Source organism: Hoplias malabaricus, chromosome 5 (genome assembly GCF_029633855.1).
Source record: "Hoplias malabaricus isolate fHopMal1 chromosome 5, fHopMal1.hap1, whole genome shotgun sequence".
Lineage (NCBI taxonomy): Eukaryota > Metazoa > Chordata > Actinopteri > Characiformes > Erythrinidae > Hoplias > Hoplias malabaricus.
In genome coordinates this window covers 1,188,023-1,200,961 of record NC_089804.1, presented here as the reverse complement: position 1 = coordinate 1,200,961, position 12,939 = coordinate 1,188,023, and the positions used below count along the sequence as shown (strand labels likewise).

The 12,939-nt window shown below is 41.0% G+C and overlaps 1 pseudogene; it reads left to right on the top strand.

Annotated features, from left to right (window-relative positions):
• Positions 1-12,939, top strand: part of LOC136696364 (uncharacterized) — a 35,828-nt pseudogene that overhangs the window by 17,983 nt on the left and 4,906 nt on the right.

Sequence of the window (12,939 nt, the reverse complement as noted above, 5' to 3'; positions counted from 1 at the left end):
GCCGCTCCTGTCCTCGTGAACGCGGCGCCTCCAGCCGCTCCTGTCCTCGTGAACGCGGCGCCTCCAGCCGCTCCTGTCCTCGTGAACGCGGCGCCTCCAGCCGCTCCTGTCCTCGTGAACGCGGCGCCTCCAGCCGCTCCTGTCCTCGTGAACGCGGCGCCTCCAGCCGCTCCTGTCCTCCTGAACGCGGCGCCTCCAGCCGCTCCTGTCCTCGTGAAAGCGGCGCCTCCAGCCGCTCCTGCCTCCGTGGACGACGTCGCAGGTCCCCCTGCCTCCGTGGACGACGTCGCAGGTCCCCCTGCCTCCGTGGACGACGTCGCAGGTCCCCCTGCCTCCGTGGACGACGTCGCAGGTCCCCCTGCCTCCGTGGACGACGTCGCAGGTTCCCCTGCCTCCGTGGACGACGTCGCAGGTTCCCCTGCCTCCGTGGACGACGTCGCAGGTTCCCCTGCCTCCGTGGACGACGTCGCAGGTCCCCCTGCCTCCGTGGACGTCGTCGCAGGTTCCCCTGCCTCCGTGGACGTCGTCGCAGGTTCCCCTGTCTCCGTGGACGTCGTCGCAGGTTCCCCTGTCTCCGTGGACGTCGTCGCAGGTTCCCCTGTCTCCGTGGACGTCGTCGCAGGTTCCCCTTTCTCCGTGGACGTCGTCGCAGGTTCCCCTGTCTCCGTGGACGTCGTCGCAGGTTCCCCTGTCTCCGTGGACGTCGTCGCAGGTTCCCCTGTCTCCGTGGACGTCGTCGCAGGTTCCCCTGTCTCCGTGGACGTCGTCGCAGGTTCCCCTGTCTCCGTGGACGTCGTCGCAGGTTCCCCTGTCTCCGTGGACGTCGTCGCAGGTTCCCCTGTCTCCGTGGACGTCGTAGCAGGTTCCCCTGCTTCCGTGGACGTCGTAGCAGGTTCCCCTGCTTCCGTCCTTGTCCCTGTGCCCGTGTCTGCCTTTGTCTCTGTCCCAGTCCCTGTCACTGTATTCGTGTCTGTCCCCCTGAATGTCTTGGTCCCTGTTCCCCTGCCTAGTCCAGTCCAGTCCATGTGTCCATCCAATGTTCAATCACCTATCTTGCCCCCAGTCCAGTCCCTGTTTCAACCCGCTGTCCCATCTCCTGTCCAGGTCCCATTTCAACCCTCAGTCTCGTCTCATGTCCAGTCACCTGTTAATCATGTCCAGTCCTCTGTCCCCAAACATGTCAAGTCCCCGTATCCATCCCGTGTTCAATCACCTGTCTTGTCTCAAGTCCAGTCTTTGTTTCAACCCTCTGTCTTGTCTCAAGTCCAGTCTCCTGTCCATTCACAGCACCCAGTCCTGTCACCTGTCCTGCCTCATGTCCAGTCCCTGTTTCAACCCTCTGTCCTGTCACAAGTCCCTTCTCTTTTGAGTCCTGTCCAATGTCCAATTCCATCTAGTCTCCTGTCCAATGTCAAAAACCCTGTCCAGTCTAATGTGTCCACTCCCGTCCAGTCCAGTCCATTCCCGTCTCTTGTTCAGTCTCTTGTTGCCCCCCTTTGTCATTCTCATGTCATGCCCCCAGTCCTGTCTCATAGATCCAGTCCTGTCAAGTTCCCAGCTCCATTTCCTTTGTCTGTTTCTGTCCTGTCTCCTAATGGTTCCTTGTCTTGTCCTAGTTTGTCTTGTTTTCCGTGCCCTCTCCTGTGCCAGCTCCTGGGGGGTTTAGGTGTACGCGCCCCGGGAGTTGCGCGTTCAGGGGGGGGGGCATCTGTCACGCCCTCGTCTCGTCACCTCTGTTTTCCCCGGTCATGTGCTCTTTTAGCACATGGCTATGTTTTGTTTATGTTCTTGTCTCCGCCCTTGTCCCGCCTTTGTTCCGCCTTCTCGTCTGTGTCATGTGTTAACCCGTCCTCCTCGTTATCTGTCCAGGTGCGTCTCGTCTATGTTGTGTATTTAAGTCCCCTTCCATCACTTCCTGTTGTCGTTCATTTTGTATTGTGTTATTACCCAGTCAAGTCGTTTCGTTGTCCTTTCTAGTCATGCCGTGTTGTTTCTTTGTTTTGTATTGTCTGTTCCCTAGTTTTGTCATTTAGTATATTACCTTTCTCAAGTAGTTTATAATCCCCGTCTTGTTGTTTCCTTTATAGCTTGTCTGTGTTTTGTCATATCTTTTGTTATATTAAAACTCTCCGAGTTCTAGCAAGTGTGTCCGCCTCTGTCAGTCCGCCCTGTGATTCGTGACAATCTGTTTTACAAATATTGAGCAAATTCTTGTATCTTATCTTTATCTTAAGTCTTCCATAGGATTGAGATTTTTTCTCTTTTGTGCCAAAACATTAATATAATTGTTATCTGCTTCTTTATCAGAATCAGTTGCTCTGTATAAACAAGACTTAACAAAAAGCTATAAGAAAGTTCATGAAGGACTCCCACAGCATGGAACATCAGCTCTTCTGAATGAGATCTACACAGATCTGTACATCACAGAGGGAGGGGGTAGAGAGGTCAATACTGAACATGAGGTCAGACAGATTGAGACAGTGTCCAGGAGACCAACAGTACAGGAGAAACCCATCAAATGCAGCCAGCTCTTTAAAGATAAAGCCATCAGAACTGTGCTGACTAAAGGAGTGGCTGGAATTGGAAAATCAATCTCTGTGCAGAAGTTCATTCTGGACTGGGCAGAAGGAAAAGAAAACCAAGACGTTCTCTTCATATTTCCACTTCCTTTCAGAGAGCTGAACCTGATGAAGGAGAAAAGGCTCAGTCTGATGGAGCTTCTTCATCAGTTTTTCCCCAAAATAAAAGAATTAAAATCAATAGACTGTGACTCTTCCAAAGTCCTGTTCATCTTTGATGGTCTGGACGAGTGTCGACTTCCTCTGGACTTTCAGAACAATGAGAGATTGTGGAATGTGACACAGTCAGCCTCAGTAGATGTGCTGTTGACAAACCTCATCAAGGGGAATCTGCTGCCCTCTGCTCTCCTCTGGATCACCTCTCGACCAGCAGCAGCCAATCAGATCCCTCCTGAGTGTGTTGCCCAGGTAACAGAGGTGCAAGGATTCAGTGACCCTCAGAAAGAGGAGTACTTCAGGAAGAGGATCACTGACCAGAGCCTGGCCAATCAAATCATCTCCCACATCAAGTCCTCCAGAAGCCTTTACATCATGTGCCACATCCCAGTCTTCTGCTGGATCTCAGCCACGGTTCTAGAGAGAGTTTTGGGTGGAGCAGAAGGTGGAGAGACCCCCAAGACTCTGACTCAAATGTTCACACACTTCCTGATCTTTCAGATCAAACACAAGGAGCAAAAGTATCAGGGAAAACAGGAGGTTGATCTTCAGAAAACTAGAGAGCATGTCCTGGCGCTGGGAAAACTGGCGTTCCAACAGCTGGAGAAAGGCAATCTGATCTTCTATGAGGATGAGCTGAAAGAGTGTGGCATTGATGTCAGAGAAGTGTCATTGTACTCAGGAGTCTGTACCCAGATCTTCAGACAGGAGTTTGAGCTACACCTGGGGAAGGTGTTCAGCTTTGTCCACCTGAGTGTCCAGGAGTTTCTGGCTGCTTTATACGTATTCCTCTCCTTCATCAGCAGTGATGAACCAGAACAGAGGTCCACTGATCTCTCTGGGATCTTCAGAGCATCCACTATGTCAAAGTTCCTGAAGTCTGCAGTGGACAAGGCCTTACAGAGTGAGAATGGACACCTGGACCTTTTCCTCCGGTTCCTTCTGGGTCTCTCACTGGATTCCAGTCAGATTCTCTTACGAGGAATACTGACACAGGCAGGAATCAGATTTCACAGCACAGAGGAGACAGTGCAGTACATCAAAGAGAAAATCAGGGAGAATCCTTCTCCAGAGACATCTGTCAATCTGTTCCACTGTCTGAATGAACTGGGTGATCACTCTCTAGTGCAGGAAGTACAGGAATACCTAAGAGCTTTATATCACAGACGTCTCAGATCATTCAGACTCTCTACTTCTCACTGGTCAGCTCTGGTGTTTTTGTTGCTGAAATCAGAAGAAGATATGGAAAATTTTGACCTGAGTAAATATCATCCATCAGAGGAATGTTTCCTGAATCTTCTGCCAGTGGTTAAAGCTTCAAGAAGGGCTTGGTGAGTATTTACACTTAAATGTTTTAGTGTACTCTGTGTATGGGTGTTACTGCATTTTTATTATACACAATATATTGTTTCCAACTACTGAAGCAAGTGGAAAATCCATTCACTCTGGAAGGTCCAGATTCACTATATCTAGACTAGATAAAAAAAAATAGTTGCCATGTGTTTTAATATACATATGGAACCATGTAAAATGGTTTATTTTTCCAGTTTAGGAACAGCAGAGTTGTCTCTGATCCAGTGAGTGTGGGAGAGAGGAATCTTTCCTGTTTAGCAGAATCAGTCTTCTAGCAATCAATGCCACAAAGTCTACAGAGTATGACGCCAGGTCTGACAAATGAATGAATTCTGGTACTACATGTTATTTTGACATACAGGGACATGGGTTCATTGTTAGGCCCAGTACCTCTGACACTGCTGTAAAGACAGATTTCCCAAAACACTGTTAATATTATCAAGACCAAAACTAGTGACGTAAATTTGCATTATCCTTAGGACTGTTTTATACTGAATCTACAACTATGTAAACTTTAGATACCCATCACTTAATATGTTGCAGAAACACCGGATCAGTCTATGTCCAGTGTATACAGAGATAGTGTACTTGATGCCTCTGTTTTGAATTGTTATTGATTAAATTTAGCACTGAATTGTGTGTGTGTGTCATTTCCATTCCAGGTTGTGGCACTGCGATCTCACAGAGAAAAGCTGTGCAGCCCTGGCATCAGCTCTCAGCTCTAAATCCTCAAGTCTGAGAGAACTGGATCTGAGTGATAATAAAGGGCTGCAGGACTCAGGAGTGAATCTACTCTGTGATGATCTGAAGAATCTACACTGTAAACTGGAGACACTGAGGTAAGGTCACTATGGTAGTTTGATGGTTTACTGATTCAGATGCCTCAGTTAAAACTTATTTAGTTTTACTGTAATTTCAGTTCATTCAGTAATTATGTGTACATCACATTCCTCCTGACCATAACAAACATGGTGACATTTATTTTATGGGTAAATTTCAATCAAAGACAAATATATTTACCATAGTAATAATGAATCATTATAGTATTATTACTTATGTACAATCAATTAAGTTACACCTTAAATATCCATAGAAGCTGAAAACACATTGTCATGCTATCTGTGTTGTGAAGCATGAGGAGACAGGAATGTAAGCATGGGAGGATATAATTAATCAAGATAAAAAAGGACACCACATGGGCACAAACTAAATAAACAACTAAGGACCTGATAGAACATGAAGCTACTCACAGACTTGTAAAATACAGAACTATAACTATAAGGGCCTTACAACTTTCAAAACATAGAGAAAGAGACCAGTAATCCATTGCTGACCATAAACACCAAACAACAGATGTTGATTCTGGTTTTAACTCATCCAGTAGAGGCTGAGTTAAAACATAGCCCATTGTCAAGGAGTTAGTTATAGATCACATAATGTTGACCTATATATTAGGGAGTGGAGTTAGCTAGCTAGATTAGAACTTCTGTTCCTTCCTGTGAGTTGGACACACACAGACTGTGTTTACAATTGTGCAGTGTATAATTTATCTAAGTTTTAGTCATTTTTTGCACACAGATATCCCAGGTAGGTTCCAAAACCACTCTGAACTCAACAAGATGAAGTGTTTACAGAATATGAAGGAATAAATGCATGACCAAAAAATCAGCTTGTTTATAGCATGTTCTAGATTATTTGTTTTCATTTGATTTCATTAATGTAAACATTAATTTAATTATGTCATTGAAATAGTAAAGAAATCCAGGAATCAAGTTCAAGGAAATTAGATTTTAGAAGTATTTTAAATTAAGTTAAATTAAAGTTTAAATCACTGAAACTGTCTTCTGAATGTTCATCAAAATTTTCTTAAAACAACAACAATACAAAAGGAATAATAAAATTCACAGAATCATTTGCTCTGTCATAAATGTGAGTTAAAATTCACTGGAAATATTTCTTATATTTAGACCTCTCAAATTCTTCCATATATATTGCTCTGAAAATTTTGTTAGCCCCCTTTACCCTGTTATTTAAAGAACAGGTATAATTTGCATGGTAAATCAGTGACACTGATGTGATAACATGGCATAGCATATTAACTGTGTCTGTTTGTGTGTGTGTGTGTGTGTGTGTGTGATATATATATATTCTCATGTAATCATCAATTATTTCCAGGTTGTGTGCTTGTAATCTCACAGAGGAAAGCTGTGTAGCTCTGGCCTCAGCTCTCAGCTCTAACTCTTCTAGTCTGAGAGAACTGCATCTGAGTCGTAATGTACAGCTACAGGACTCAGGAGTGGAGCAGCTCTGTACTGCACTAGAGAGTCCACACTGTAAACTGGAGACACTGAGGTAAGTTAAGAATTTTGCCGCTGTGTAAATATTATTTGTATTATTATTCTTTTAATAGACATATTTAGAATCCATTTTGTTTTACTGTAAATTCAGTAAGTACCTCTGTTACGTAACATGAACCTGACAATAAAAAGGAAACTTATAGTTAATGTGTAAATGTGTAACGTGTTGAACAGTGATGAAGGGACTCTGATGCATGTGCATAAGTGGTACTTTAATAAATATAAATGTGAAATTCAAACCACCACCGTTACAAACACACCAGACAACACAGAATAACAAAATGACTGATAAGTTATGGCTGGATACACGAGGCATATAAAGACAAGGAAAACAAAGACCACCTGTGAACTCAGTCACATGATCCCTGAGAGCTTCACAGGTATGAGGCCTGACCAATGAGCACACAGGGATGCAAAACCAAGACAGAAGCACTTCGCAAACCAAACATTATCAAACATATGACCAAACACATAGAGGCAGATTGTGACAAATGCATAAGAGATAACACTTTGTTGATCCAAAATGAAATTGCATCATCCAAGTACTATGCCTACTGCACAATCAATAATAATCAGAATAAATAGGGCAGGGTTACAGAAGTGGGGTTACACTGATTTGGTGATGGTGAGTTAGCATGACCCATGTTATTTTAACTGTGGGAGTAATGTCAGTGTTCTCATGCATCATCATTTCTATTGAAGGTTGTGTAGTTGTAGCATCTCAGAGAGGAGCTGTACAGCTCTGGCCTCAGCTCTCAGCTGTAACTCCTCTAGTCTGAGAGAACTGGATCTGGGTGGCAATAAACTGCTGCAGGATTCAGGAGTGGAGCTGCTCTGTGTTGGTCTGAAGAGTCCACAATGTAAACTGGAGACACTGAGGTAAGGTCATCGGGGTGAAACTGATGTGATTAGTCTTCACTGCATTGTGTAAAGGTTCGGGAAAAATTCTCTGTTACTTCACACAGTAGTGGTCTTCTAACACTTTACTTGGATATGATCAGACTTATAAAAAATTATGTGTAGACGTTCAGTAGATGAATAAGTTAATATTCATATAATGCTGATATATATAAAAGAGAGTGGATTTAACTACTTAGCACTACTGCTTCTCAGTTGAAGTTAGACATTCTGTGTTTATAAACCAAATAAATCAAATCGGGTTTATTGTCACATCACATAACACAAGTGTAAGGTGAGTGAAAAACTTGGGTGCATAGTCCCTCACAGTAGTAAAGAATAAGCAGTAACCAATAACAGACAAATTAATGTACAATATGTACATAGCTCAACTTACATTTATATACATTAACGTACATAGTGCATATACTAAACACAATATTGCACTGTTGAAATATACAAGTGTAGTTATGTGTAACTAGGAAATAAGTAAGTGTATATATTTCTTTAGGCAAGGCAAGGCAAGTTTTTTTTTTATATAGCATCTTTCATACACAAGGGCAATTCAAAGTGCTTTACAGAGTCTAAAGAAACAAGAAAAAAGGATAAATATTTTTAAATTAAGAATACAAATAATAAAACTAATTTAAAACAATTCAAATAATGCAATTAAACACATAAATGTAGTAAAAGAAACCATGAACTAAAGAGGTGCTCCAGAATAAAGAGTGAGGAGTGATTTAAAGCGAGCTGTAGCTGCTCAAACAGGAATGTTTCAGTCTTGATTTAAAAGTGTCTAACGTCGGGGCTCTTCTAATATTCTCAGTCTGGTTCTGTTTCAGAGCGGCACCGGAGCTAAACGCTGCTTCTCCATGTTTAGTTTTCACCTGAGTCAGGACTAACTCTGGTTCCTAAAAATCTGAGAGCTCTGCTCGGCTCTGATCTCTGTATCAGATCTGATAAATACACTGCTCCTACACCATAAGACATTTATAAACAGTAATAACACCTTAAAGTCTATTCTGTAACACACTGGTATTCAGTGTAAGGATTTAAGAATTGGGGGGATGTGTCTCATCTTTTGCTCCAAGTGAAACTCTGGCAGTTGTGTTTTGGAAGTCCAGTTAAGAGACCATTACAGTAATCAATTACAGTTTTTTCTATAATCAGCTGCAGAAAGCGTATAACATGTTAACACAATTTCAGCCAGTTTAGACATAACTTTATCGTGTGTAGATATTAGTGGTTTATTGCTTACAGATGTCACAGATTTTTTTCAGTTTCATTGTATTTTCAGTATGTACCTGTCTGTATATTACACTCCACCTGACCATCACAACTAGCACAGCTCCCCACAAAATGTAGCCTGTTATGATGCAAAGTCCTAGTCTCTAACTGGAAAAGTGAGCTTTGAAAACCACAGCAGAGGTGGTGATGTTAAGCATTATAGGTTGTTATATTATTTGAGACTCAACATTTCTCCATGTCAGAGTTCTCATAGATCAGTATAGTTTTTCTATTTGTTCCTTGTTGCACTCTCCAGCTCTCAATGGATTCTTTTCTCAGTCAATGATCCAAGGATCATTTGAACCTCTTCAAAAGACCATGGGTTGGGGTACATTTATAAGCTGCCGTTTAAACATAAATATGTGTCAGATATAAACAAATGTGATCTCTGCAGTAGCTCGGAGAATTTACATTTTTTGCTAGAGGTCTGCATGCTGTGGTAACTGACGAGGTGGTCAGTCAGTGCTCTACAAATTTCACATTTAGTCCCTACTCAGCTCGCTTGGGAACATGTTACAGTGGGAACAAAGAATCCTAAATTATCATAATTTCAATTCCAGGTTGTATGATTGTAATCTTATGGAACAAAGTGGTGAAGTTCTGGCCTTAGCGCTCAGCTCTAACTCCTCAGGTCTAAAAGAACTAGATCTGAGTGAGAATAAACATCTGCAGGACTCAGGAGTGGAGCTGCTCTGTGTTGGACTGGAGAATCCACACTGTAAACTGGAGACATTGAAGTAAGATCACCACATTGTCACTGTGTGGATATTAATGGTTTAATTATTCATTTTATAGATGCCTCAGTTAGAATATATTTATGTTCATTGTAATTTCAATCTGTAACTCTTTGCACATAAATAACATTTATTTACCTAAGATAAATTATTACCATGTAATTACTGTATTCATAATGAACAAAGTAAGGTGAACTCTAAAAGACTCCCTGTCTCTAATAAAGATAAAGCTAACTTCAGGTTGTGTGATTTGGGACGTTGAGTAAAGCAGGAACTTTTCCTAAATTTAAAGCCATACTTCACCCTTAATTAAAGTCCACTCTGTGTGAATGAAGAACATTTCAGCCTTTTTACTGTTTGATATTTTTGCAATAAACATTAACAAAATTATTACACTTAAATAGTGTTATTTCTAATTTTGTGACAATTTAAATTATTGTAGTAACAATAATTAAAAAATATTATTTTTTATAATCACATTTCAAAATACTCAAGAACAATGGACAATCACAGAAAAAGTAATGATTACAATATAAAAAATTAAAAGACTATTAAACAGCAAGGTGGATATTAAAACAACTATTAATGTTTAAATCACAGAATTAGTCACTGATGAGTCTCCAGAATCTTACCCTAATAACTGAGATATTTAGAAACATATAATAACATTTCCAAAAAAAAAAAAAAATAATAACATTTACAGAATCATTCACTCATTTATAAATCTGAATTTAATTACTGGAATTTAGACCTCTGTCATTCAAAGAATTTGTTTCTATATCTCGCCACTTTTCAACAGAAAAACGTGTCTCATTTTTGATGATTTTTACTGTTTACTTTTGCATCATTTACACACAGCAGCTGTGCTGTTGGGAGTTTATAAACACTGTCCACACACAGTCTACTCACTTTTATTATACATCTATACATTGTTGGTCAAGACTGTAGATTTGTTTCCTTGAATGTTTGTCTGAATGTAATTTTTCATCTGTAGACTGATATGAGTGCTCTCATTTGTATTCCAGTTTGTGTAACTGCAATCTCTCAGAAAATAGCTGTGCAGCTCTGGCCAAAACTCTCAGCTCAAACTGCTCAAGCCTGAGAGAACTGTTTTTAAGTTTCAACGACCAGCTGAAGGATTCAGGAGTAAAGCTACTCTGTGTTGGACTGGAGAATCCACACTGTAAACTGAAGACACTGGAGTAAGATCATCACATTACCATTGTGTTCAATTTTGTTCTTGTATATTCTTTGCGTGTGAATGCAAGTGTGTTATGGTGTTTCTATGTATATTCTTATATATACTCTTTCTCTGAAGTCTTTCTAGATGCTCTATTACAGATGAAGGCTGTGCTGCTCTGGCTTCAGCTCTAAAAGCCAACCTCTCTCACCTGAGAGAACTGTGCCTTTTCAACAATAATCCAGGAGAATTAGGAAAGAAGAGGCTGTCTGATCTACAGAAGGATCCACGCTGTAAACTGGAGAAAATACTGTGAGTTATAAATTTTAAAGTTGCTTTATATGATGTGCTGAGTGAGTTAGTCTGATTATTTTCTCCTGTTCTGTTTTTCAGGTTCTGAACACTATAAAGCTGATCGGCTCTCACATACACAGGGTGATGGGAAGAGAATGAAGGCACACACTCAGTACATGGTACTTTATGGTAATGACATGTGTGTTTGAGTTCTTACTGGACAATCTGACAACATGGAGATGTGTTGGCAGTGGGGTGAATGCTCTCATCATGACATTGTTTCCTGTATTCTCTTGAAAACAATTGTTTAGAAACCAGTGTCCACATTATTCCTGACTTTGGTGGATGGGCTCTGCTACTGCGCTGTGTATGTGTATGTTTTCTGTCTTTCTTCCTCTCTCTCTCTGTCCAATTCTAGGTTCTGCATTTTGTTTCAGTCTGTGTGTTTCCATCCAGAGTTCGTTCCACACTCCAGTCAATGTGTTCTGTCTGTCACTATTTCCTGTCATCTCCCAGGGAACCATAAAGAGGCCAATGTGAATGTTACTAGCTGTGATTTGTGCTCTGTGTTTTTCTGTGACTTTGTTCATATTGAATCCTGTGTTTCTTGGTTTTTACTTTGTACCTGTCCCACTCCGACTATGAGTTTGTTTTGCCTCTTTTTGGTTACTGACACTAGATTTCTTCTTGTAACATTTTGTAAATAAATACACAGTGTATATAATGTTTCACCAGAGCAGATCTTGCTGCCGTTTGTTTTGGAGCGGCTTTTATGTGTTTTTGTGTATACATAGGGAGTAAAGTTATCTTTTGTTTCCTTTTTATTTTTATTAGGTAAGGGCTGTCAGTGGGTCAGTTTGTATTTTGTTGGCATAAGTCCATCTTGAAGTTCACTGGTGTTTTTGTAAATATCACATATACAATATATTCTATCCATTATCCATTCTGTGTTTCCAGTTGTGTCCTTTTTCTCATCTCTGTTACAATTAGGGTTAGGTTTAACCCAAACCCTAGCTGTAGCCGAGATGTTACTGTGCTGTTCCCTATTATCCCGTCACACCAGAAGTAAGACACAGCTCTATTATAAAATATCTACACACAAAACCAGAATTCCAGCTCTCACAATTTTCCCATCTGGAATAACCTTTGTGTATGTAAGATAATTTAGTCTTCCAGAAGATTAATCCTTGACATTTTCCAGAGTCCTTATAAACGCAGTGCTCTTGCCTTTCACCCTGCAGCAAAGGGTATTTCAGTACAATACAGTATAACTAGCTAAAGATTTTGGCATATACAAACCGGATTCCAAAAAAGTTGGGACACTAAACAAATTGTGAATAAAAACTGAATGCAATGATGTGGAGATGGCAAATGTCAATATTTTATTCGTAATAGAACATAGATGACAGATCAAAAGTTTAATCTAAGTAAATGTAACATTTTAAAGGAAAAATATCTTGATTCAAAATTTCACAGTGTCAACAAATCCCTAAAAAGTTGGGACAAGTAGCAATAAGTGGCTGGAAAAAGGAAATTGAGCATATAACGAACAGCTGGAAGACCAATTAACACTATTTAGGTCAATTGACAACATGATTGGGTATAAAAAGAGCTTCTCAGAGTGTCTCTCTGAAGCCAAGATGGTAAGAGGATCACCAATTCCACCATTGTTGCACAGAAAGATAGTGCAGCAATACCAGAATGGTGTTACCCAGGCCCTTAAACATCACTGCACCTCACAGACACTCACCCGGAGGGAAACCCCTGCAGACAGGGAGAACACACCACACTCCTCACAGACAGTCACCCAGAGCGGGATTCGAACCCACAATCTACAGGTCCCTGGAGCTGTGTAACTGTGATACTACCTGCTGCTACACCCTGAGGCCCAACTACAACATTATACAACATTGTATTGCAAACTTACAATAGATTTAGATAATAAAGTCAAACCCAGAAGACCCACAGAATCTAATAAAGATAAAACTAAATTTAGCTCATATATTTCTGCTCCTGCTGGAGTGAAGCAGGGACTTTAAAAATTAAATTAAACCCCAACATAAACCCAGATAGTGGTAGATGAAACCCTAACCCTAACATAA